The sequence below is a fragment of the Tupaia chinensis genome, unplaced genomic scaffold, assembly GCF_000334495.1.
Source record: "Tupaia chinensis unplaced genomic scaffold, TupChi_1.0 Scaffold000140_1, whole genome shotgun sequence".
Classification (NCBI taxonomy): domain Eukaryota; kingdom Metazoa; phylum Chordata; class Mammalia; order Scandentia; family Tupaiidae; genus Tupaia; species Tupaia belangeri.
Window position 1 is genome coordinate 3,340,672 of NW_006159610.1, and position 22,668 is coordinate 3,363,339.

Below are 22,668 nucleotides of genomic sequence, written 5' to 3' on the forward strand. Positions count from 1 at the left end.
GGGGGGGGGGGGGGGGGGGCAGAAGCTAACTCCAGAGTGGGAGCAGGGGAGCCAAAACCAGGCAGCAGGGCGAGTGGGCACGGAGCTGGGGATTAACGAGCAGCAGCAACCACACGGGTCAGAGTGGAAGTGATGGCTTTGGTCTTGGGAGGCGGGGGCCGGTGGGAAAGGACGTCAGAGAGGGGAAAGGGGCCTGGGGAAACAAGGAGGACTGAGACCTAAGAATCCTGTCCGTACAAAAACGTAGGGGGAAAAGCTGGAGACGAAAAGCCGCCTCGGCTCCCCAGTTGAAGAAATTCTCGAAGCAGAGTCGGTGCTCGCCGCCGCGCTGCCTTCTGCCCCGCTCCCTTTTCCTGGTGGTAACTGCTGTGGCGTAGAGGGGAGAGGGAGGAAGACGAGGAGGTGGAGGAAGGCCAAGGAGGAGGAGGGTGAAGATGAGGCGGGGGGTGGGGAGAGAGGGGTGCGGCCTGCACGGTCCCAGCGAAGCCTCCGCTCTCTCGTAGCCGGTCAGCCCCGGGTTTCCCCTAAGCCCAGCCCCGCTAAGCCCCCCCCGCCTGCCTTGCCTCGCTTTTCCCTTAGCCGACTCCACGCACTGCCGCGTCCTCGCAAGAGACCACTGAACGAGTGTCGGGGAAAAAACTCTTCAGAACCAGGCCTGATTGCTTCAGCGAGTCCGACCTTTACGGCTGAGAGAGAGAGACTCTCAGCTTTCGGTGGGTTCCACAGCCAGACGGGCCACCATCTTACATTAGGGTAAGACTCCTCCGGCCTCCTGTGCGCAGGCGCACGCCGGGCAAGCCGGGAGTTGAAGTCCTCACTCCGAGGGCAGCTGGGATCGCCCACCTCACGTGGCTGCTAGACTGCTGTCTTTCTTCGTGTTTTGCTTCCTTCTGCGTCCGCGTGTGCAGCTCCAGTGCCATTTGGTCTGCGGTTTTCGATAGTGCGTCCATTTCCTCGGCGTCTGATGGCATGTGGCATGCTAAAACTCGGGGAGAGCTTTGCCAATTTGTGGGGAGCGGTGAACGTCTCTTCTCCGCCCCGCCTACCATAGAGCTCTGGAGCGGGCGTGGTAGATGGAGGTGCAGGCAGGTGGAGTGGGGTTAGGAAGAGCGCGGGATTTGATCTCCAGTGAGAATTTGTTACCGACTCGGTGTGTGTGTGTGGCCAGGGAGAGCGTTAACTCGATTCTCCTCTTTGCTCACCGCCCTTGATCCCATCTCCACTGTAAAATCTCCAGTGAAGGAATATCCTGAATTGTCCTGTGCAGATTGCACGAGATAACGTGCACTTACAACAACGTGTGTTTCTGAAGGTGTGGATTTGAGAACATTACGCGGACTTTTGTGCACGTTATTGGTACTTCGGCACCGTGCCAGCCCAGCTGTGTGGGAAAAGTTCACAAACTCCGCACATACACATTCCAAAGAACCCAAGAATACAACCCCTACAATCCAAGAGGAATCCTTAGTCACAAAAATCCGCCAGTTTACTGGTCGCTCTGGCTTGCCTCCTAGAACTCTGGTGGGAGTGGCGCTCCAAGCAGTCGTTTTTTGCTTATTGAGTGTATTCTTTACCCATTCATACTGCAAATACCATTGAGTTCCTGTGTGTGCCTGGCACAGTTCTATACTTGGGAACACAGCTGTGAGCAAAACACAAAATTCCTGTCTAGTATGTGTGTTGGGGTGAGAGACAGGGGAGAGGAGGTATTCGATTTAAAAAAAATGTGAATAGTATGTCATAACTGATGGAAAAAAATATTTAAAACCTAAAGGGGAGTAGGGAGAGAGGTTGCAATTTTAAACTTAAGTCTGTGAACCTAAATGCATAACCTCATAATTAAATAAAGAGAGAATAGTGTTTTAAACATTTTTAATGCTTCAGTTTTTTAATACTTTAGTTTTCTGTGTTTCAGTTTTTTCATTCACAAAGCCTAGAGTCAAATGTTTGGTGAAAAATTAAAATAGGTGATAACCTCAAATTTTGTCATAAATTTGAAGTTAATGTATTTTTTGGTATATAATTCTAATCTTTGTTTTAGAATTATTTTTTATTATATTTTATTTATTTATTTATTTTTAAATTTTGACCACAGAGGGACAGAGTGATAGTAAGAGAGAGAAGGAAAGTGATAAAACAAGTTGCCAAATTCGGGACTCGAACCATGGTGGGCCATGTAGGAGTCCAGTACCCTTAATCACCATGCCACCTGCTGGCCCCCTAATCTGTTTTTTAAGAGATTTTTTTGCTATAGGGTGTGCATGCTTGTGAGAGATACAGACAGAGACAGAGAGAAAGTGAAAAATCACCCTCCAGGGGGGGATGGTCACGCTGCAATCCCTTCTCCTTTCTCGAGATCCCTGGCGGGAGTTTTAAGCCACCAGGTCCACGGTTGACTACATGGGAGTCCAGTGACATAGCCACTACACCAACTCTCTGTCTTTCTGGTACGCGCACATGCTCTGTAGCAAAAACCTTTCGAAAACAAAATTCTTAAAAAAAAAAAAAAAAAAAGATTAGAATCGTGGCATGGGGCTATCAGGTGGCATGTTGGTTAAGGCTCTAGACACTACCACATGGCCAACCACAGTTCCAGTTCTGGAACTTGTGGCTTTCTTTTTGCTCTGTCTGGCTGTCTGTCTGTCTGTCTCTCTCTCTGGTCAAATATAAAATGAATGAATAAGTAAAATTAAATAAATTATTATTTAAAAGAGAGAGAGAAAGAGAATCATGGCAGTAAGCTGGAAGGGATCCTAAGCATCACCTAATGCAGTGGCAAGCTTATCTTACCCAGTGTAAATGTATTTTTTAATGCTTGAGAGCATGTGCCCTAGCCAGAGAAAGTCAGAGACACCAAAAGAAAGCACTGTCCCCCACCCGCATTGATCCACTGCATCACGTTCTAGTGGCACGCAGTCATACCACAATCCCTTTTCCTTCATTTCTCCATCCTGTTGGCATTTTGTACACCACACACTCGCACCTGGCTGGGCCAGGATTTGAACAGTTGGCCATATGAGATCCGACTCTTCATGTACAATACTTAACTGCATGCTACAGGGCTGTACCTTAACAGATATTTTTATACTGTTCCCCTGTTCAGCCTAAATGAAGTTCATAGATAATATAAGCTACCTACATACATGACATTTTTTAAGGTCAAAATAGTACCCTATTTCTACTGCAAAAGTACCTAGGAAATAATTTATAATGAAATTATTTGTATTTCAATATATAAATGTCAAACATGACTCTTCGAGAAAATGTAATCAAGTCATTGTTTATAAATAAAATCTCTGTGGATGCGAAACCTACCGATACCATCTAACTCAGGTGTGTTTGGGCCCCCTGTGATGGACAACACTGATCTGTCCTTGGTGCTCACAGTACGTACATTCCTGAAATAGTCACTGATCAAATTAGAACAATCAGACTAAAGCTCTTTGGGGTTCATGTGTAAATGGGTTACATTTTAGGTTCAGATCATTATAAATGGGTTTTTTTTTTGCCTATGGTGGGATATTTAAAAGTCATGAGGAGCTATGTGCTATGATGTGTTCCCATAATCCTAGTTACTTGGGAGACTGAGGCAAGAGAATCATCAGTTTAAGTCTGGCCTGGGCAACATAGCCAGACTCTCTTTAAAAAAAAAAAAAAAGAAGTGGGGAACACAAAGTGGTTTTCTACTATGAGGAAGAATAATAGTCTTATATTTTACAGGAAGTCTTGCTTCTCTGCTCTAAAGACCAGTAGGGCCTCCCAGAGCTTCCAACACTAGGGGGCAGCCAGGCCTATATTAAGAATCGTTTATCTCTAGAGACTGACAGTAAGGAAATGACAGTTCCTAGGTCACCAATTAATTGGCCAATCACTACTCTTATAGGCCAGTGCTCCTTTTACTACACTATATTACTAATATCGTACATATTTATGTATTCCTATGTTTGCATGTATAAGCTCATGTAGACTTATCTATGTAAAACTTAATTCTCATGTAATTATTTTAAAGAATAACTTTATTTTTAACTTTATTTATTTATTTATTTATTTATTTATTTATTTATTTAAATTTGGTCAAAGAGGAACAAAGAGAGAGAGAGAGAAAGTGAGATAGTATGCTGCCAGGTCTGGGACTCAAACCGCAGTCGGCCATGTAACCACCATGCCACCTACTGGCCCTAATTCTCATATAATTTTAAAAGGCAATTAACATTAAATTCCATTCCTGTAGGAGCAGCAGGTGTGGTGGTTGGAGCTCTGGACTCCCACATGTTCAAGTCCCAGACCTGGCAGCTTACTTTCTCACTTTCTCTCCTGCTTCCTCTTTCTCTGTCTCTCTCTCGCAAGCATGACCTATATCAACCTAAAAAATAATAATAATAAGGGAACCAGCAGTTAGCGTAATGGCTATGTCGCTGGACTCCCACGTAGTCGACCGTGGTTTGCGTCCCGGACCCGGTGGCTTAAAACTCACTCCAGGCGCATATGCGTGTGTGCCCAAGATCCCGAGAGGAGAATGGAGGAGAAGGGATTGCGGCATGACCATCCCCTCTGGGGGGTGATTTCTCACTTTCTGTCTCTATGTCTCTCTCTGTCTGTCTGGCGAGCACACGCACCCTATAGTGAAAACCTCTCCAAAAAAAAAAAATAATAATAATAATAAATAAATAAATAAATAAATACATCTTTTTTAAAAATTCCATTCTGGAACCAGCAGGTGGCATGGTGGTTAAGGTGCCGGACACTCCCACGTGGCTGACCATGATTCAAGTCCCGAACCTGGTGACTTGCTTTCTCACTTTCTCTTTCTCTCTCTCTCTCTTTTTGTGTGTGAGTCTCTCTGGTCAAATTAAAATAAATGAATGAATAAATAAAATTATAAAAAATATTCCATTCCTTGTTTGCCTAATATATGGGACCTATCATCTGTTCAGTTTAATTTCGTTTTTATTATTTTTTAATTTGATGTAGGTCTCACTCACCAGAGAGAGACAAAAAGAGAGAAGTGAGAAAGCATGCCCTGGAAGGATAACCACACCTCTATCCCTTCTTCTCCATTCTTCTATCAGGATTTTGGACATACATGCACATGCACCCAGCATATATTTCAAGCTGCCGGGTCCAGGATTCAAACTGCGAAATCACCCATGTGGGATCCAGTCACCCTAACCACCACGCTACCTAGTTGACCCACATGTAATCCATTTTTTAGGAACAAGAAGGAAATTCACAAATATATAAATACATTTCTGTATAATCGCAGAGAAAAAAAATAGTAGCATGTACATTTAATATATTGTTGGTTACCTGGGAGAGTTATAGTTGGAAAGGAACAAAGGGGAAACATAACTTTTTCTTTATAAATTGTGCATTGATTTGTTGTTTCATGTATGAATTAGTTTTATACATTTAAAAACAATCATTTTGCTGTTTGAAGAATAGATTGAAGAAAAGGAAGAATGAAAGGGAAATTATTATTTAAGAGAAATCGTCAGTCATCCAGAAAGTGAATCCAATTGTGGTGGCAGTAAAGATAGAAAAGAAGTGATGAAGTTATTATATATTTTTCTTGAGATTGGAACAGTAGGCCTTGGTGATGGACCAGATATGAAGGAGTTCTTATGAATGACTCTTGATTTCCTGGCTTACATAGCCTCATAGATGGCAGCTCCTTTGGTTAAAAAGAGAAAAAAAAAAAAATAGGTGAATATTGAAGTAGCATCTGGAGGAAATAGGAGGACAAGGGGCTGGCAGGTGACATGGTGGTTAAGGGTGCTGGACTCTCACATGGCCAACAGTGGTTCAAGTCCCAGACCTGGCGGCTTGCTTTCTCAGGCCAACCGTGGTTTGAGTCTCAGACATGGCGGCTGTCTTTCTCACTTTCCCTCTCTCTCTCTCTCTCTCTCTCTCTCTCTCTGTCGTACTCTCTTGCTCTGTCCCTCTCTGGTCAAATTAAAATAAATAAATAAATAAAGTTAAATAAAATAATTCTTAAAAAAAAAAAGATTAAAAAAAAAACCTAGGACAAATTCATCAGAAAAGCCCCAGAATGTCAGTGAAGTAATGATTGCCCATTTAATATTGGTGAATTTAAAAAATGTGGCGTTGGGGACCAGGAAGTAACATGGTTAAGGTACTAGACTCCCACATGATCGACTGAGGTTCAAGTCCTAGACTTGTGGCTTGATAAATCACATTGTGTGTGTGTGCATGCATGCCCAAAATCCTGAGAGGAGATGGATTGTGGCATAACCATTCACCCTGGGAGCTAATTTCTCACTTTCCCTCTCACTGTGCATAGGGTGCATGCACCCTATGGCAAAAAAAAAAAAAAAAAAGAGTAGACATTCAGCCAGCAGATGGTACGGTGGTTAAAGTACTGGGTTCTATGTAGCTGACTGCATTTTGAGTCCAGACCAGGCAGCTTAAAAAACATGCCAGACCTGTGAGTATGCACCCAAAATCCCCAGAGGAGAAGGAAGAAGGAACTGCGATGTGGCCATTCTTTGTGGAGGGTGATTTCTTGCTTTCTCTCTTTGTGGCACAATCAGTAAGATACCAGACTGCAGAGCTGGAAGCCACATGCCAACACAGTTTCAGTCCCTGACCTAGTTGAGCTGACAACAGGCCAAGTGTGCACTTATGTGCCCAGGATCTTGGTGAGCTGGATGGCTGGAGGAAGGGGGTCACAGCAGAACTAAGCTCTATGGAAGGTGCTACCCTCTCTCTCTCATACATAGACAAGTGCTCCATCATGAATTTTTTTTTATTTTAATATAAAAATAATTGTTAAGGGGCCAGCCGGTGGCATGGTGGTTAAGGGCACTGAACTCCCAATGGGCGACTGCAGTTTGAGTCCTGGACCCAGTGGCTTGCTTTCTCATTGTTTCTCTCTCTTTCATTCCATCTCTCTCTGGTCAAATTAAAAATAAAGAAATAAAAATAAAGTCAAAAAATAATTCTAAAATATAATAATAATTTTTAAAATTGTTTAAGTTAATTTTATTTATTCATTCATTTATCTTAATTTGACCAGAAAAAGACAGCCACAAAGAGAGAAGGAAAGTGAGAAAGCAAGCCACTGGGTCCAGGACTCAAACTGTGGTCAGCCATGTGGGAATTCCAGCACTTAAGTTTTTTTGGGAAGAGAATTTTTTGCTTTTAAGGCGTGTGTGCTCGCCAGACAGACAGAGAGAGACAGAGACAGAAAGCGCGAAATCCCCCCCCGGGGGGATGGCCATGCCACAATCCCTTCTCCTCCATTCTCCTCTCGGGATCTTGGGCATGCACGCACACACGCCTGGCGGGAGTTTTAAGCCACCGGGTCCGGGACTCAAACCGCAGTCGACTACATGGGAGTCCAGCGACATAGCCATTACGCTAACTGCTGGTCCCAGAATTCCAGCACTTTAACCACCACAACACCTGCTGGCCCCCCAAAATAATAAGAATTTTAAAAATAAATAAAAATGAAAAGAATGGTGATTATATTTTACTCAACATACAGATTTTTTTTTTGAGAGAGAGGTTTTCGCTATAGGGTGCATGCGCTCGCCACACAGAGAGAGACATAGAGACAGAAAGCGAGAAATCACCCCCCAGGGGGGATGGTCACGCCACAATCCCTTCTCCTCCATTCTCCTCTCGGGATCTTGGGCATGCACGCACACGCGCCCTGCGTGAGTTCTAAGCCACCGGGTCCGAGACGCGAACCATGGTCAACTACGTGGGAATCCAGTGACATAGCCATTACGCTAACTGCTGGTTCCCCAGATTTTTTTTTTTTTTTAAATAATGGTTTTCCTCGGTTCTGCCATAAAAGCACATACTGTTGGCCATAGAAAATAAATAAAAAACATGCTTGGGACAATCAGATGGCATAATGATTATGTCACTGGACTTCCACATAATCGACCACAGTTCAAGTCCTAGACCCAGTGGCATAAATTCATACCGGGTGCGTATGCATGTGTGCCCAAAATCCTGAGAGGAGAATGGAGGAGAAAGAATTGCAGCATGGCCATTCCCCAGGGGGGATTTCTCACTTTCTGTCTCTCTGTCTCTCCAGCAAGTGCATGCACCCTATGGCAAAAATCTCTCTCAAAAAAAGAAAAAAATAAAGAAGAAAACAAAAACAGGAGAGGATTAATGGGCAACCAATATTATGGGTTGTTCCCCATCTTTTCCTTTTTTTTTTTTTCGCCTGTTTTTTCGCGTGGTTGCGTTCTTTTTTTTTTTTTTTTTAGAGAGATTTCTGATATAGGGTGTGTGTGCTTTCTAGAGAAACAGAGACAGAGAGACAGAAAGCGAGAAATCATCTCCAGTGGGGATGCCACACTGCAATCCCTTCTCCATTCTCCTCTCGGGATCTTGGGCACACATGCACATGCACCCTTCATGAATTTTAAGCTGCGGGTCCATGACTCAAACTGCAATCAACTACGTAGAAGTCCAGCAATGTATCCACTATGCCATCTGCTGGTCCCTGGAGTTGATTGCTTTCTTCCATGAGAGTGAAAAACTGAGAGACAAGCACCTTCAGCAGAGCCTCATGCTGTTTCCTCCCTCATTCCCTCCCCCAATCTCTCCCAGCCAGCCAGGATCAAGGCTCATAGGCCCAGCAGAAACTGGTGGTCTTCCATTTGGATCTAGCATGGCTTGATCAGCACCTTACCGCTGTGTCCCCAAACTGGCTTTGCCACTATTCAACCTTTATAAATTATTAACATATGGATATTTTAAATAAATATAAATTTTAAGTGATATTCTTGGGATATAGTCTTAGATGTGCACCCACTCAGTCAAAGGAAATGATCAGTATTATGATTTGTGCCCAGATTGTCTTAAGATTAATACCACTTTGTGGAGCTTTTTATTCCCCCCAAATCCATTAACTTTGGGTCTTATTCTCATCTTTCTTACTGAGTTTAAATCATGTAGTGAATAGTTGAGTGCTAAATACTAAGTAGTAAGCAACACACTAAGCTGTCACAAAGACCTTAGGGCCTACACAGAAAAATAGACTACAAATAATAAACAAATTACTTACATTGCCAAAGAATTAGGAAGGGAGTAGAGAGTGATAGAAACGTGAGACTGGGATGTATGATAGTTTTGAAAGCCTCTCTGGGACCAGCAGTTGGCTTAATGACTAAATCTCTGGATTCCCATGTAGTTGACTATGGTTTGAGTCCCAGACCCGGTGGCTTAAACTCACGCTGGGCGCATGTGTGTGTGTGTGTGCCCAAAATCCTGAGAGGAGAATGGAGGAGAAGGGATTGTGGGGAGGGCACCCCCCTGGGGGGGGATTTCTCACTTTCTGTCTCTCTGTCTCTGTCTGTGTTTGTGGCAAGCACACGTGCCCTATAGCAAAAACCTCGCTAAAAAAAAAAAAAGAAAAGAAAAGAAAAAATAAGTATACTCCTTACTATCATGTTTCTATTTAGCATCACACTGGAGGGTCTAGCCAATGCAAAAAGACATACAAGAACTAGGAAGAGGAGGTCAGTAGGTGGCATAGGTTAGGATGCTGAACTCCCACATGGTTCGAGTCCCTGATTAGGTGGCTTGAAAATCATGCCAGGCCCATGTGGGAGCATTCCTAAAATCCCAAGAGGAGAATGGAGGAGAAGGGATTGTGATGTGGCCATTTCTCCTGGAGGGTGATTTCTCATTTTCCCCCTCTCTCTCTTTGTCTATCTCTCTCTGGTGAGCACACACACCCTATGGCAAAAAAGAAAGAAAGAAAGAAAACAAACAAGAAAACATAGAAAGTTAGAGAAAAAACATTCATTATATTCAGAGATTATGATCTTCAGTACTGAAAATTTAAGAAAACATAGGAACAAACGGTGAAAACTAAAGAGACTTCAACATCAACTACAAAATACAGTAGCATTCTTATATCAGCAATAATACAAACCATATGAAAAATGCACATACCATGGAGCCGTCAGGTGGCATGGTGGTTAAGGCACTGGATATTCCCACGTAGCCGACCACCGTTCAAGTCCCAGACCTAGTGGCTCACTTTCTCTCTCTCTTTTTTTTTTCTTTTTGGAGAGGTTTTTGCTATAGGGCGCATGCGCTCGCCAGAAAGACAGAGACAGAAAGCCAGAAAATCTCCACAGGGGGATGGCCACACCGCAATCCCTTCTCCTCCATTCTCGTCTCTGGATCTTGGGCACGCACGCACATGCGCCCAGATCCCCCCCCCTTTCTCTCTGTGTCTCTGGTCAAATTAAATGAATGAATGGATAAAATTAAATAAATAAATCTTTAGAAAAAAAAAGAAAATTGGGAACCAGCAGTTAGCGTAATGGCTATGTCGCTGGACTCCCACCTAGTCGACTGCGGTTTGCATCCTGGACCCGGTGGCTTAAAACTCACGCCGGGCGTGTGTGCGTGCATGCCCAAGATCCTGAGAGGAGAATGGAGGAGAAGGGATTGTGGCGTGACTATCCCCCCTGGGGGGTGATTTCTCGCTTTCTGTCACTATGTCTCTCTCTGTCTGTCCGGCGAGCGCACGTGCCCTATAGCGAAAAAAACCTCTCCAAAAAAAAAAAAAAAAGAAAAATGCACATAATAAAATAGATATGCTAAATTTCAGTGATGGGTTATTAGCAATCATTGGCTTTCAGTAATAGCATACAAGATGATTCTGATCAGACTTTTCCCTTTTGGGCAAGGAGGGCAGAGGCCGACACACTATCAATGCTGCAGAGTGTAAATATAAAATAAAATCTAGTGGGGAAAAAAATTGTTGCAGAGATGCTGCAAGACCCTATTCTTCATTATCCCATGAAGGCACATGCTTAAGCTTGGCATAAATAGACTAGATATACTCCTCTTCCCAAAAAGGAGAAAATTCAGGTAATAAACCACACTTCTGTGATGGGAAATGTAAAACATCTAGACAATTCTAAAACAATAAGAACTTCCTGGTTGGAAATGACCTTGTTAGAAAGGAGAAGCTTTTGAAGTTCAGATTCTGATAACAGCCTTTTCTGTCAAGCTCACTCAGGCCTGTTGAGCAAGCTTCTTGCTATGCTATTTGTATGATTAGTTATTGCCACAAAACTGCTGTGTAACAAACTACTCCAAGAGGCAGTGGATTAAAACAACAGTGATTTATTCTCTCTTATGCAATCACAGGTCAGCTGGGTGTCAATAGGTCTCAGCTGGGCTCTATTCCAAGCTGCAAATCCAGCTGGGACTGTCTCCTCTCTGTGGGTAAGGCTCAGGATTGTTTTAGTGAATGGAGCCCAGGGTAAAGAGGCAGCTGCTGAGAGAAGCTTTTCTCTTGGCAGTGCACAGGGGCAAATCCAATATGCAAGCACATTTCAAGCCTCTCCTTTGTCTGGTGGCATCTCAGTAGTCAAGGCATGTCACATGGCCAAGTTCGACATCAGAAAAGCTGGAAAGTTGGAGGAAGTAAATGAATATTTGTTGAACAATAACCTATCACAATAATGAGACAGGGAAAGGAATATATCTTCAGGACCATCCAGATTTGCCTCTTTCACTACATTTCGTGGCTCTTATTTATTTCCATTTCCTTTCACTAATGACAACTGAGAAAAAAAAAAAAAAAGGTTAGATAAATACCAGAAACATTAACTAAAAAAATAAAAATAAAAATATAGTAGGACTCGGGCCAGCCAGGTGGCATAGTGGTTAAGGTGGCAGGATCCCATATGGCTGACTGCAGTTTGACTCCTGGATCTGGCATGTGTGCATGCTCAAAATCCCAGGAGAAGAATCAAGAAGGGATTTTAGCATGGCCATCTCCCTGAGGAGTAATTTCTTACCTTTCCCTCTCTCTCTCTCTGTTTCTCCAGTAAGAGCATGCACCTTATACTAAAAACTATACATATATATATATATAGAGAGAGAGAGAGAAAGAGAGAGAGAGAGCGAGCGAGCCTTAAAATGGAAAAGAGTAGAAGCTTAAAGACATGAATGGAAAAAACATTTCTGTCCAAGGAGTATTTGGTCATCCAAAAAAAGGCAAATGAGCTATAAAGCTTCGTTTGGTCAGTGGGCAAAGACAGATGGCCCCCTCTTTGTTATATATATGCTAACGTCTGCTGCTTTTATCCTGGGACCATTTGCTGATCTGAAGAGAGCAGGAGAAAAGTGGAGTGGCTTCCCAGACCTCTGAGACTAAAGGAGCCAGAGTTGTAATAACACCGATGATGGATCACATGCCACTGGGGTTTTTGTACTCCCATCCTGTAATGCTGGGCTCTGGAAAGAAAAGGTCCTAGAACCCAAAAAGCCTGCCTGTTGAAGGATGTAGCAAGAGTCCCTTTGAACTGCTGCTGCTGCCACCAAGTACACTTTAACTCCTAGTGACCGTGGACCAACTGGGGAGAAGAGTCACAGCCTTGGGAACCAGCAGTTAGCGTAATGGCTATGTTGCTGGACTCCCATGTAGTCGACCGTGGTTCCTCTCCTGGACCCAGTGGCTTAAACTCATGCCGGGCATGTGTGTGTGCCTGCCCAAGATCCCAAGAGGAGAATGGAGGAGAAGGGATTGCGGCGTGACCATCCCCTCTAGGGGGTGATTTTTCGCTTTCTGTCTCTATGTCTCTCTCTGTCTGTCTGGCGAGTGCACACGCCCTATAGCAAAAACCTCTGAAAAAAAAAAAAAAGAGTCACAGCCTTAACAGGGGCAACAGACCTGAGTAGCAGTGGAAGGTGGGCTGCTTTTACACGTCGGGGCCTTGGAGGTGTGCAAGTACAACACTCGAGTGCATCTTCATATTCCCTTGCCCACGATTAAATGTGAATGGATTCGTGCAGCAGTTCCCACCTTAGGCGGCTCTTTATCAAGAGCTCAGAGTTTCTAGGAATAAAGGTTTTACTAGCACCGTTTGGAAAGCCTCTAAGATTGCCTGAGGTGATGGCTGAGGGGGAGAGAAGTTGAGAAATTTAAAGTGGATAACCGAGAATGAAAACATGTCGCAATCTTGAGACCATGGTAGTGAGGGGGGGGGGGCGTACATCTTCCCATTAATCTTATCTTCTAAGTTTACCTTCCGGAAGAGAGGCCTAAAGAAAATAGGGAGAAATTGTTTCTAGAGCATGTATGAAAAAGTGGATCTGTGCAGTGGAAGGGGTGGACTGTGACAGTCATGAAGTTCTACTGCACAAATGTCCCTTCAAGAAACCTTGCTATGGGGATTGTAATTAACTGATATACCTTGAATCCACACAAGTTTCTGGTCATAACTAGGTGTGCCTTTGGGAGGGGTGGCTCAGATAGAATACAGACAACGGTTATATGAGGCCAGCAGGTGGCACAGTGATTATGTTGCTGGACTCCCAAATGACTGACCGCAATTCAAGTTTCAGACCCAGTAGCTTGATAATCACACTGGACGTCTGTGTGTGTGTGTGAGTGTGTGTGTGTGTGTGTGTGTGCACCCAAGATCCTAGGAGGAGAATGGAGAAGAAACGATTGTGGCATGACCATCTCCCCTGGGAGGATGATTTCTTACTTTCACTCTCATTGTCTCTGTCTTTCTCTCTTTCAGGTAAGCACACATGCCCTATAGTAAAGACTTTCTTACAAAGAAAAAAAAAAAATGGTCATAGAAGTGCAGTGGTCAGCGAACTAAGAAATCATGTGACAGGAGTTATATTGGATAGAAAAACAGTGAGTAGATGAAGGAGAGTGACCAGGACAGTAGAGGATGACATTAAAGAGTAGGGAGAGGGCCAACTGATGGCATAGTTGTTAAGGTGGCTGATGGCTTGGAAAACATGCTGGACACGTGTACATGCATGCCCAAAATCCCAATAGGAAGAAGAGTTGGAAAAGGGATTGCAGCGTGACCATGCCCCAAGGGAGTGATTTCTTCCTTTTCCTCTCTCTGTATCTCTCTCCAGAGATGACATGTGCCTTGTGGCAAAATATAATAAAAAAAAAAAAAAAAGAGTAGGGAGAGAGTGGTATCGACAAATTACATGAATCCCAAAAAAGAAAGTCTAAAAGCAAAAATAGAGAACCAGAGGACACCTTGCAATCTCTGCACCCTCAAGTATGTAGGGTACGGGACCAGCAGTTAGCGTAATGGCTATGTCGCTGGACCCCCACGTAGTCAACCGCGGTTCAAGTCCTGGACCCGGTGGCTTAAAACTCACACCAGGCACGTGTGCATGCATGCCCAAAATCCCGAGAGGAGAATGGAGGAGAAGGGATTGCGGCATGGCCATCCCCCCCTGAGGGGTGATTTCTCGCTTTCTGTCTCTCTGTCTCTCTCTGTCTGTCTGGCGAGCGCACGCACCCTATAGCAAAAAAAAAAAAAGTATGTAGGGTACAAGAAAAGAAGCACCTTCTGTTTTCAGTGACTTGGTGCTCTTGGTGATACATCTACATTTTATTTAAGGGCAGTAGAACATAAACAGAATGATCTGGAAAGCTGCTGAGGGTTTTTATTGATAACAGAGTTGATATGCTAAAGGACGCGGGAAAAAATGTAGAGGAAGAAGAAGAAGTGAGAACTTAGTTGACAGAAAGAACTGAGTACTACAAGAATAAAGGGAAATAGTTGATAATGTATTTTTTAGCTGTGTAGGTATAGAGTTTTGCTACTCAAAATGTGCCCCATAGGGGCCAGCAGGTGGCATTGTGATTAAGGTGACCAGATCCCCACATGGCTGACCACACTTCGAGTCCCAGACTTGGCTTGAAAAATCACTCTAGGTGTGTGTGCGTGCATGCCCAAAATTCTGTGAGGAGAATGGAGGAGAAGGGATGGTGGTGTGGCCATCGCCCCTGGGGGATAATTTCTCACTTTACTTCTCTCCATCTCTCTTTACCCCCAGTGAGCACATGTGCCCTATTTCAAAAACCTAAAATAAATAAATAAATAAAAATGTGCCGTGAACTAGCATTACTGGCACTACCAGAAGCTTGTCATATATGCAGAATCTCAGGCCTTCATTGGAATCTGCAGGTTTTTTGTCTGTTTAAAGAGAGATTTTTGCTATAGGGTATGTGTGCTTGCCAGAGAGACAGAGAAAGAGAGAAAGTGAAAAATCCCCTTTCAGGGGGGATAGCCATGCCACAATCCTTTCTCCTCCATTCTTCCCTTGGGATTTTGGGCATGTGCACACATGCGCCTGGCATGTATTTTAAGCCTCCAGGTCTAGGACTCAAACTGCCTTCAATCATGTGGGAGTACAATGCCTTTACTACTGCATCACCTGCTGGAACCATGGAATCTGTTTTTTTTTTTTAATTTAACTTTATTTATTTGCTTATTTTAGAGTGACAGAGTAAGAGAGTGAGAGACAGAGAGAGAGAAATTGAGAAATCAAGTCGCCAGGTCTGGGACTCAAACCACAGTCAGCCATGTGGGAGTCCAGCACCCTAAACCACCACGCCACCGCCGGTCCCTGGAATCTCTATTTTAATAAGATTCCAAGATGTTTAATATCTCTGTCTTTCTGGTGAGTGCACATGCTCTATAGCAAAACTCTCTCCAAAGATAAAGAAGAGATACACTGGTATAATAGACAAGTTTTTCTCTTCTTTTTAAATATTTATTTATTTAAATTTATTTGTTATTATCATTCATAATTTTAAATTGACCAGAGAGAGAGAAAGGAAAGTGAGAAAGCAAGCTGCCAGGTCCTCAACTTGAACTACTGTTGGCAATGTGGGAGTCCAGTGCCTTAACCACCACGCCACATGCCAGCCCCATCATTTTATCTTTCTTCTTTTTTTTTATTTTTTTTTAATTTTTTTGAGAGGTTTATGGTTTACATCACATATGCTCGCCAGAGAGACAGAAATCGAGAACTCAACCCCTAGGGGGGATGGCCATGCTAGAATCCCTTCTCTTCCAGTCTCTTCTTAAGATTTTTGGCATGCTCACACACGCATCCAGCACAAGTTTGTTTTGTTTTGTTTTGTTTGCTCCCCGGCATGAGTTTTAAGCTGCCGGGTCTGGGACTCAAACCATGGTCAACTACATGGGAGTCCAGTGATGTAACCATTACGCCATCTGTTGGTCCCAATAGATATGTTTTTCTAACATTCATTCTAATTTTTTCCTGGAATCATTTTTTTCTGACAATTTCCAGGAGGTAACAAAATGTACCCCTCTGCATCCCTGTGGGTCAGGTAAAAGGGCCATGAGAAGTGGGACATGTGTCCATGAGCTGTCCAGTCAAGAATCAAAGCTCCCTAGCTACTGTGATGGTTCACAGTGGGCCTGAAGATCTCAAGCAATCTCGAGAGAGAGATGAATTTCCAGGGAAAGTCCTGGCATACAAGACAGGAACAAAGCCTTAGTCATTGGTGAGGCAGGGGTGACACTGAGTCAGTTTGTTACTCAGATTTGTGTCCCAGCTCTGCCCCCTCCATAAACTCCATTCTGAGTCATGTGGGCAGCCAGGTGCAGGTGTGTGTACTGGGGAGAAGAGGAAGTGCGAGCTATGAGTCAGCATGAGGAGACGAATTTCCCTAGAACCTCTGGCTGACGTTAGAAGCATCATGTCTCTAACACTAATTCATGAAGCATGACATCCAAAACACATTTGCCCCAGATTCAGAGGAGCTGGGGCACCTTTCAAAATCCAGCATATCCACTGTGATGATGCCCAGAGTGAGAGGAGGTGGCAACCAGGGCAAGTGACAACTTGGTGAGTACCAGCAGCTGCAATAGGCTCCTTTGCATGGCTTGGCAGGAAGCTGAATCCTAAGCAATCCCTGCTGCTGAGGTCTAGGAAATAACCACACTGCCCAGTGATTAAGACTGTGGGCTTCAGAGTCAGACAGACCTGGATTCGAACCCTAAATGTCATTCCACTCTGCCTACATGGGGGTCGCTGATATGAAGTAGGGTCAATTGATGGGGGTGTCCAACCTATAACTATTTTTCATTCATTCAACAAATACATATTGGAGACCTATAGTGTACCAGGCAGTAGGCAAATCAAATGAAATCTGTTAGCTAATGGATAAAGTGCAAAGACTCAGTTCTTTCTGTGCTGGCATCATGAAGAGTCACCCCTCAGTCTACCTATAGTATTTCACCCTTTTCAACTTGTAGATCCTTTGCCATAGCGCCACCAAGCTCCCTTCATACATTTGGATGTGAAATCTGTAACTTTACCCTGTATACTTTCCTTAGTGGCCTTTTAACCATCTGTCCTTCCCCATTCCGGCATCTAACAGGCTCTCACTTTCTGGAGGGACGAACACTCAGACATTTATCCTCTGATACCTGATAACCTCATCAGGAGGAAAGAGTTAATCCCCAGAGAGCGGCGTAGCCCTGACTTACCTTTGCCCTGCTTTTTGCTTCTCTGGCCTTCCGTGGGGTGATCAAGTCTATGGCCAGTCTTAGAGGTTAGGTTAGCCTGTTTCAGATCCTGGTTCTGGGGATCTTCACCCCTCCTTATTTCTCCCAGAGGCTGGCTCCAGATGAAATTGCTTGCTTCCCTTCATGTTTGCTGTATCAGAACTCTTGAATACAAAGAAAATGGGCCCTGGATAACATAATGTAGAGGATAAATTTATTAGAAGGATATTGGATGACTCACAGAATTGGCTGGGAAATGGAGAGCCAAGCTTGGAAAATAGGCAGGAACCAAAGGGCTGGCAGCTGGAGAGGTCTGGATAGCTGGACAAATGTCACTGGAATATCACATCCGTCATCGGTGTCTGCATGGCTGGGGCACTGCTGTAGCTGTAGCATGCTGCCACCCATAAAATTTGACTAATGCTTCCTCCTCTTTTTGCTCACTCTGAGTCCCAGAAACAGCATCTAATCGTGGAGCCTGGGTCTTGCCTATAAGTTAGCTCTCACAATTTGGCGGTATATTCATTGATTGCCCTCTTATTGCTCCCAGGTTCTTTTGGCCGACACTCCTCCACCTTTTCTGGCTAATGAGTTGGAAGGGTCAGGGTTGACGATGGATCGAGGTGGAAAATAATATTTGCAAAGGGGCTTCCATGGATTTCATGTTGCAATGATAGGCCTTAGAGTGTAACCATCCTTTGGAATTGTGTTATGATTTCTTTCTCATCAGGACTGATTTTTATTCTCCATCTTTCACTTTGCCATGTTTCTCTGAAGCACTATTTGAATCTATTTTCCTGACAAAGGCTCTTCTCTCAGCCTCAATGATTTCAAACCTTTTCCAACTTTTGAGCCTCTCTACACTGGAAAAAAAAATTCTGTGCATGTGTAGTTAATTTCTCTTCAGCTATTTCATTCTGTTGTCCGAACACTTCAATTAAGTCCTCCTGCTCATAAAGATGGTAAATCATTCTCTGAAATCCAGTTTTCTTTTACATGTTACAAACCCCTCACTTCTATTAAATTTCATTGTTTTACTACATTTTTTTTGGTTTTGCCCAAGTGCACAGGAGTGAGAGAGAATCCCTTCAATAGAACCTGGTTACACTTCAATAGCTGTCTCCATTTCTCCATCTGTCAAGACCCTGGGCCCGCATGCACATGCCCCACCTGTTTTTTTGTCTTTTGTTTTTGTTTTTGTTTCTTATTTTTTTCCCCAGAGGTTTTTGCTATAGGGTGCATGTGCTCACAAGAAAGACAGAGGGAGAGAGAGAGACAGAAAGCGAGAAATCACCCCCCGGGGGGATGACCATGCCACAATCCCTTCTCCATTCTCCTCTCGGGATTTTGGGCACACATGCACACGCGCCTGGTGTGAGTTTTTGTGTTTTTTTGTTTTTGTTTTTGTTTTTGAGAGGTTTTTGCTATAGGGCGCGTGCGCCTGCCAGACAGAGAGAAACAGAGACAGAAAGCGAGAAGTCACCCCTCCCCCAGGGGGGATGGTCACGCCGCAATTCCTTCTCCTCCATTCTCCTCTTGGGATCTTGGGCATGCACGCACACACGCCTGGCGTGAGTTTTAAGCCACCGGGTCCGGGACACAAACTGTGGTCAACTACGTGGGAGTCCAGTGACATAGCCATTACGCTAACTGCTGGTTCCCATGCCTGGTGCGAGGTTTAAACCACCGGGTCTGGCACTCAAATTGTGGTCAACTACATGGGAGTCCAGCGACATACACATTACGCCAACTGCTGGTCCTCCTGCCCTTTTTTCCAAACTGGTGGGACTGGGATACGAACCCTGGTCAACCATGTGAAATTTGGCTTCCTCTGCACTGTGCTTGACTACAGTGTTGTGGGGCCAGCCCTACTACATGCTTTTTTAAATTTGGAAATGAGTACCCCAATAAGGCTTCTTCTTCAGTGTTTAGCTAATATGATTTTTACCTTAAAATATTTGTGGTCGGGAGCCAGCCTGTAGCATGGAAGTTAAGGTGCTAGATTTCATATGGTCAGCTTTGCTGTTGGAATTCTGAACCTGGCAGCTTGAAATCATGCTAGGCACCTTTTGTGGCATCCCCCAAATACCAGGAGAATGGAGGAAAAGGAATTATGGCATGGCCATCTCCCCTGGAGGGTGATTTATCACTTTCCCTCACTCTCTGGTTCTCTCCAGTGATTGCATGCTCCCTACAGCAAAACAAAAAAAATTAAAAATCGTAGTCTAGGTTTAAGAATACTCCCCCCCTTTTTAAGTGAAAGACGATGCATGTGTGCTCACAAGAGTGACGGTCAGAGTAAAAGGAGAAAGTACCCTCCATACGTGTCTTCGTGCCAGGATCCCTTTTCCCCAGCTCTCCAGCCCCTCAGGAAGCTGGGCACCTGAGTTTTTCAGGCAGACCCGGGATGGGCTTCCAGACTGCAGCTTCTAGCGTTACCACTGTGCCACAGCAGCGAGACCTCAAAACTGTTATAATAGCAAAAAATTAAGTTCTACGTGTCGGCAGGTGTGCTGGTGGTTAAGGCGCTGGCTTCCCATGTGGCTAACTATGGTTTGAGTCCCGAACCTGGCGGCTTGCTTTCTCACTTTCCCTTTCTCTCTGTCTATCTCTGGTCAAATTAAAATAAAATAATGAGAACAAATTTTAAAAAATATTAAGTTCTAAATGCTAATGGAGGGCCAGCTCTGTAGCACAGTAGTCGAGAGGGCCACATCCCACAGAGCCATCTGTGATTTGAATCTCAGCCCTCTGTGGCTTGAAAAACACACTGGCCTCGTGGGCATGCCTGCCCCAAATCCCAACAGGGTGAAGAAATGCAAGAGAAGGGATTGAGATGTGATCAGGCCCCACTCGGGGGTGCTTTCTCCTTCCTCCCCTTCTTCTCTCTGTCTCTTGTCTCTCTGGTGAGTACATGCACTTACTGGAAATGAAAATAAATAAAAATAAATATGGGTTGATAGTGGATTGGCTTAGGAAATTAAGGTGTATTCATACACCAAAATTCTAGAGATTCATGTAAAAGAACGATGCAGCTTTATGTATATATAAACTCATAGGAAGTTGTGTCCAATACATCCTGGGAAATGAAAAAGTAAAGGGACAGAAGTATGTATGGTATAATATCATTTGTGAAATATGTGTATAATCAAAGAGTATCTCCAGGATACGCAGGAAACTAGCGATGGAGTTGGAGATGGAATCCAGCTCTGGAGATGGAATCAGTTAGTGAGGTGGAAGCTGTAGAAGGGAGACTTGGTTTTCGCCTCACATCCAGTGAGATACCAAACTAAAATGAATTCTTTTTACCTGGGGGAAAGCCAGAGAAATAAACAAAATCTGTGATGATTTATGATTCCTAGGAAAGACCTTGAAAAATAAATTACCCCATTTAAAGACCCTTTGGTTCATGGTTTAAATATTTTCCTATTTCTCCTGTTTGATTGCTACAAAAACATTGGGAAAGACAGGATTTTGGGTTTCACTTTAACCTCTTTGGAGAGGCTGCTCTGCATTTTTGAAAAGTCATTCTAGGGACCAGCAGGTAGCGTAATGGCTATGTCGCTGGACTCCCATGTACTTGACAGCAGTTCGAGTCCCGGACCCGGCGGCTTAAAACTCACGCCGGGCATGTGTGTGTGCGTGCCCAAGATCCCGAGAGGAGAATGGAGGAGAAGAGATTGTGGCATGGCTATCCCCGCTAGGGGGTGATTTCTCGCTTTCTATCTCTCTGTCTCTCTCTGTCTGGCGAGCGCACGCCACCTTATAGCAAAAACCTCCCTTCCCCCCCCAAAAAAAGAGCCATTCTGGAACATGGGGGTTGGCTATCTAACTGCATCTTCCTTCCTGTGTTGTTCTGTCATTCAACAAATGTTTATTGAGAACCTGTAGGAACACCAGGACTGATGTTACATGTTCAAGTTGGCCTGTACTGTAAACAGATTTCAGATTCTCTAATAAGACTAAAGTAGTGGGAGCAGCAGTTGGTGTAATGGCTATGTCACTGGACTCCCATGTAAACGAGTGTGATTTGAGTCCCAGCCCGGGTGGCTTAAACTCACGCCGAGTGCATGTGCATGAGTGCCCAAGATCCCAAGAGGAGAATGGAGGAGAAGGGATTGCGGTATGGCCATCCCCCATGGGGAATGGTTTCTCGCTTTCTGTCTCTCTGTCTCTCTCTGTCTTTCTGGCGAGCACACACGCTGTATAGCTAGCGGAAACCTCTCCCAAAAAAGAATAAAGTAGGAGAAAATATAAACCTTTTTATAAAATTTTCTCCTATTTTATTCATCACTTATTTTAATTTGACCAGACACGCACACACAGAGAGAGGGAGAGAGAGAGAAAGGGAAAGCAAAAAAGCAAGCCACCAGTTCTGGGACTCAAACCTTGGTTGGCCATGTGGGCGTGTCCAGTACCTTAACCACCACACCACCTGCTGGTCCCAAAAATATAAACCTTTTAAAGATAACTGTTATTCTATCATTGACAGCAAAGTTCTATGGGATTTTCTCATTTAAAGTTTTTGAAATACCAGTAAAGAGAACTAAGAATATATATTTTTTAAATGTATCTTCAGGCACACCTATTTTTTTTTTCCAGAGAGGTTTTTGCTATAGGGCGTGTGTGTTTGCCAGAAAGGCAGAGAGACAGTAAGCGAGAAATCACCCCCCGCCCCACGCGCCAGGGGGATGGCCACGCCACAATCCCTTCTCCTTCATTCTCCTCTCGGGATCTTGGGCACTCATGCACATGCGCTCGGCGTGAGTTTAAGCCACCAGGTCTGGGACTCAAACTGCAGTTGACTACGTGGGAGTCCAACGACATAGCCATTATGCTCTCTGCTGGTCCCAGGCACACGTATTTTTAAACTGTGCATTTTTTTCCTCCCAATATTACGGTAGGTGTCAAATCATTTTTAAGAAATCAGAATCTTATTTTTATGGTATGAACTTCTTTTTGTTGAAGAGGGGTTTTTTTGATATAGGGCGCGTGCACTCGCCAGACAGACAGAGAGAGACAGAGAGACAGAAAGCAAGAAATCACCTCCCAGGGGGGATGGCCATGCTGCAATCCCTTCTCCTTCATTCTCCTCTCGGAATCTTGGGCACGCACGCACACGCACCCGGCGTGAGTTTAAGCCACCGGGTCCGGGACTAGAACCGTGGTCAACTACGTGGGAGTCCAGCGACATAGCCATTACGCTAACTACTGGTCCCCATGGTATGAACTTCTGTAAAACACACCAAGTAAGCAAGAGACTGTAGAAAATGTCATAGCAGAAGTTTCTGCTTAAATATTTAAAAATATAGATATTTAATTCTGTTTGAATACGTTCCCCAATTTA

The 22,668-nt window shown here is 44.1% G+C and overlaps 2 protein-coding genes across 8 annotated transcripts in view; one reads left to right on the forward strand and one right to left on the reverse strand.

The window, feature by feature from the left end:
- The window catches only part of CNOT4 (CCR4-NOT transcription complex subunit 4), a 135,599-nt gene extending 134,934 nt beyond the window's left edge, over positions 1 to 665 (reverse strand). For all 7 annotated transcript variants that reach the window (XM_027770493.1, XM_027770491.1, XM_027770492.1 and 4 more), the window contains exon 1: positions 551 to 665. The gene's annotated coding sequence lies outside the window, so the exon portion shown is untranslated. The remainder of the gene's footprint in view (positions 1 to 550) is intronic.
- Positions 666 to 678: 13 nt separating this feature from the next.
- Positions 679 to 22,668, forward strand: part of NUP205 (nucleoporin 205) — a 168,003-nt gene continuing 146,013 nt past the window's right edge. The window contains exon 1 of the mRNA XM_006145012.3: positions 679 to 753. The gene's annotated coding sequence lies outside the window, so the exon portion shown is untranslated. The remainder of the gene's footprint in view (positions 754 to 22,668) is intronic.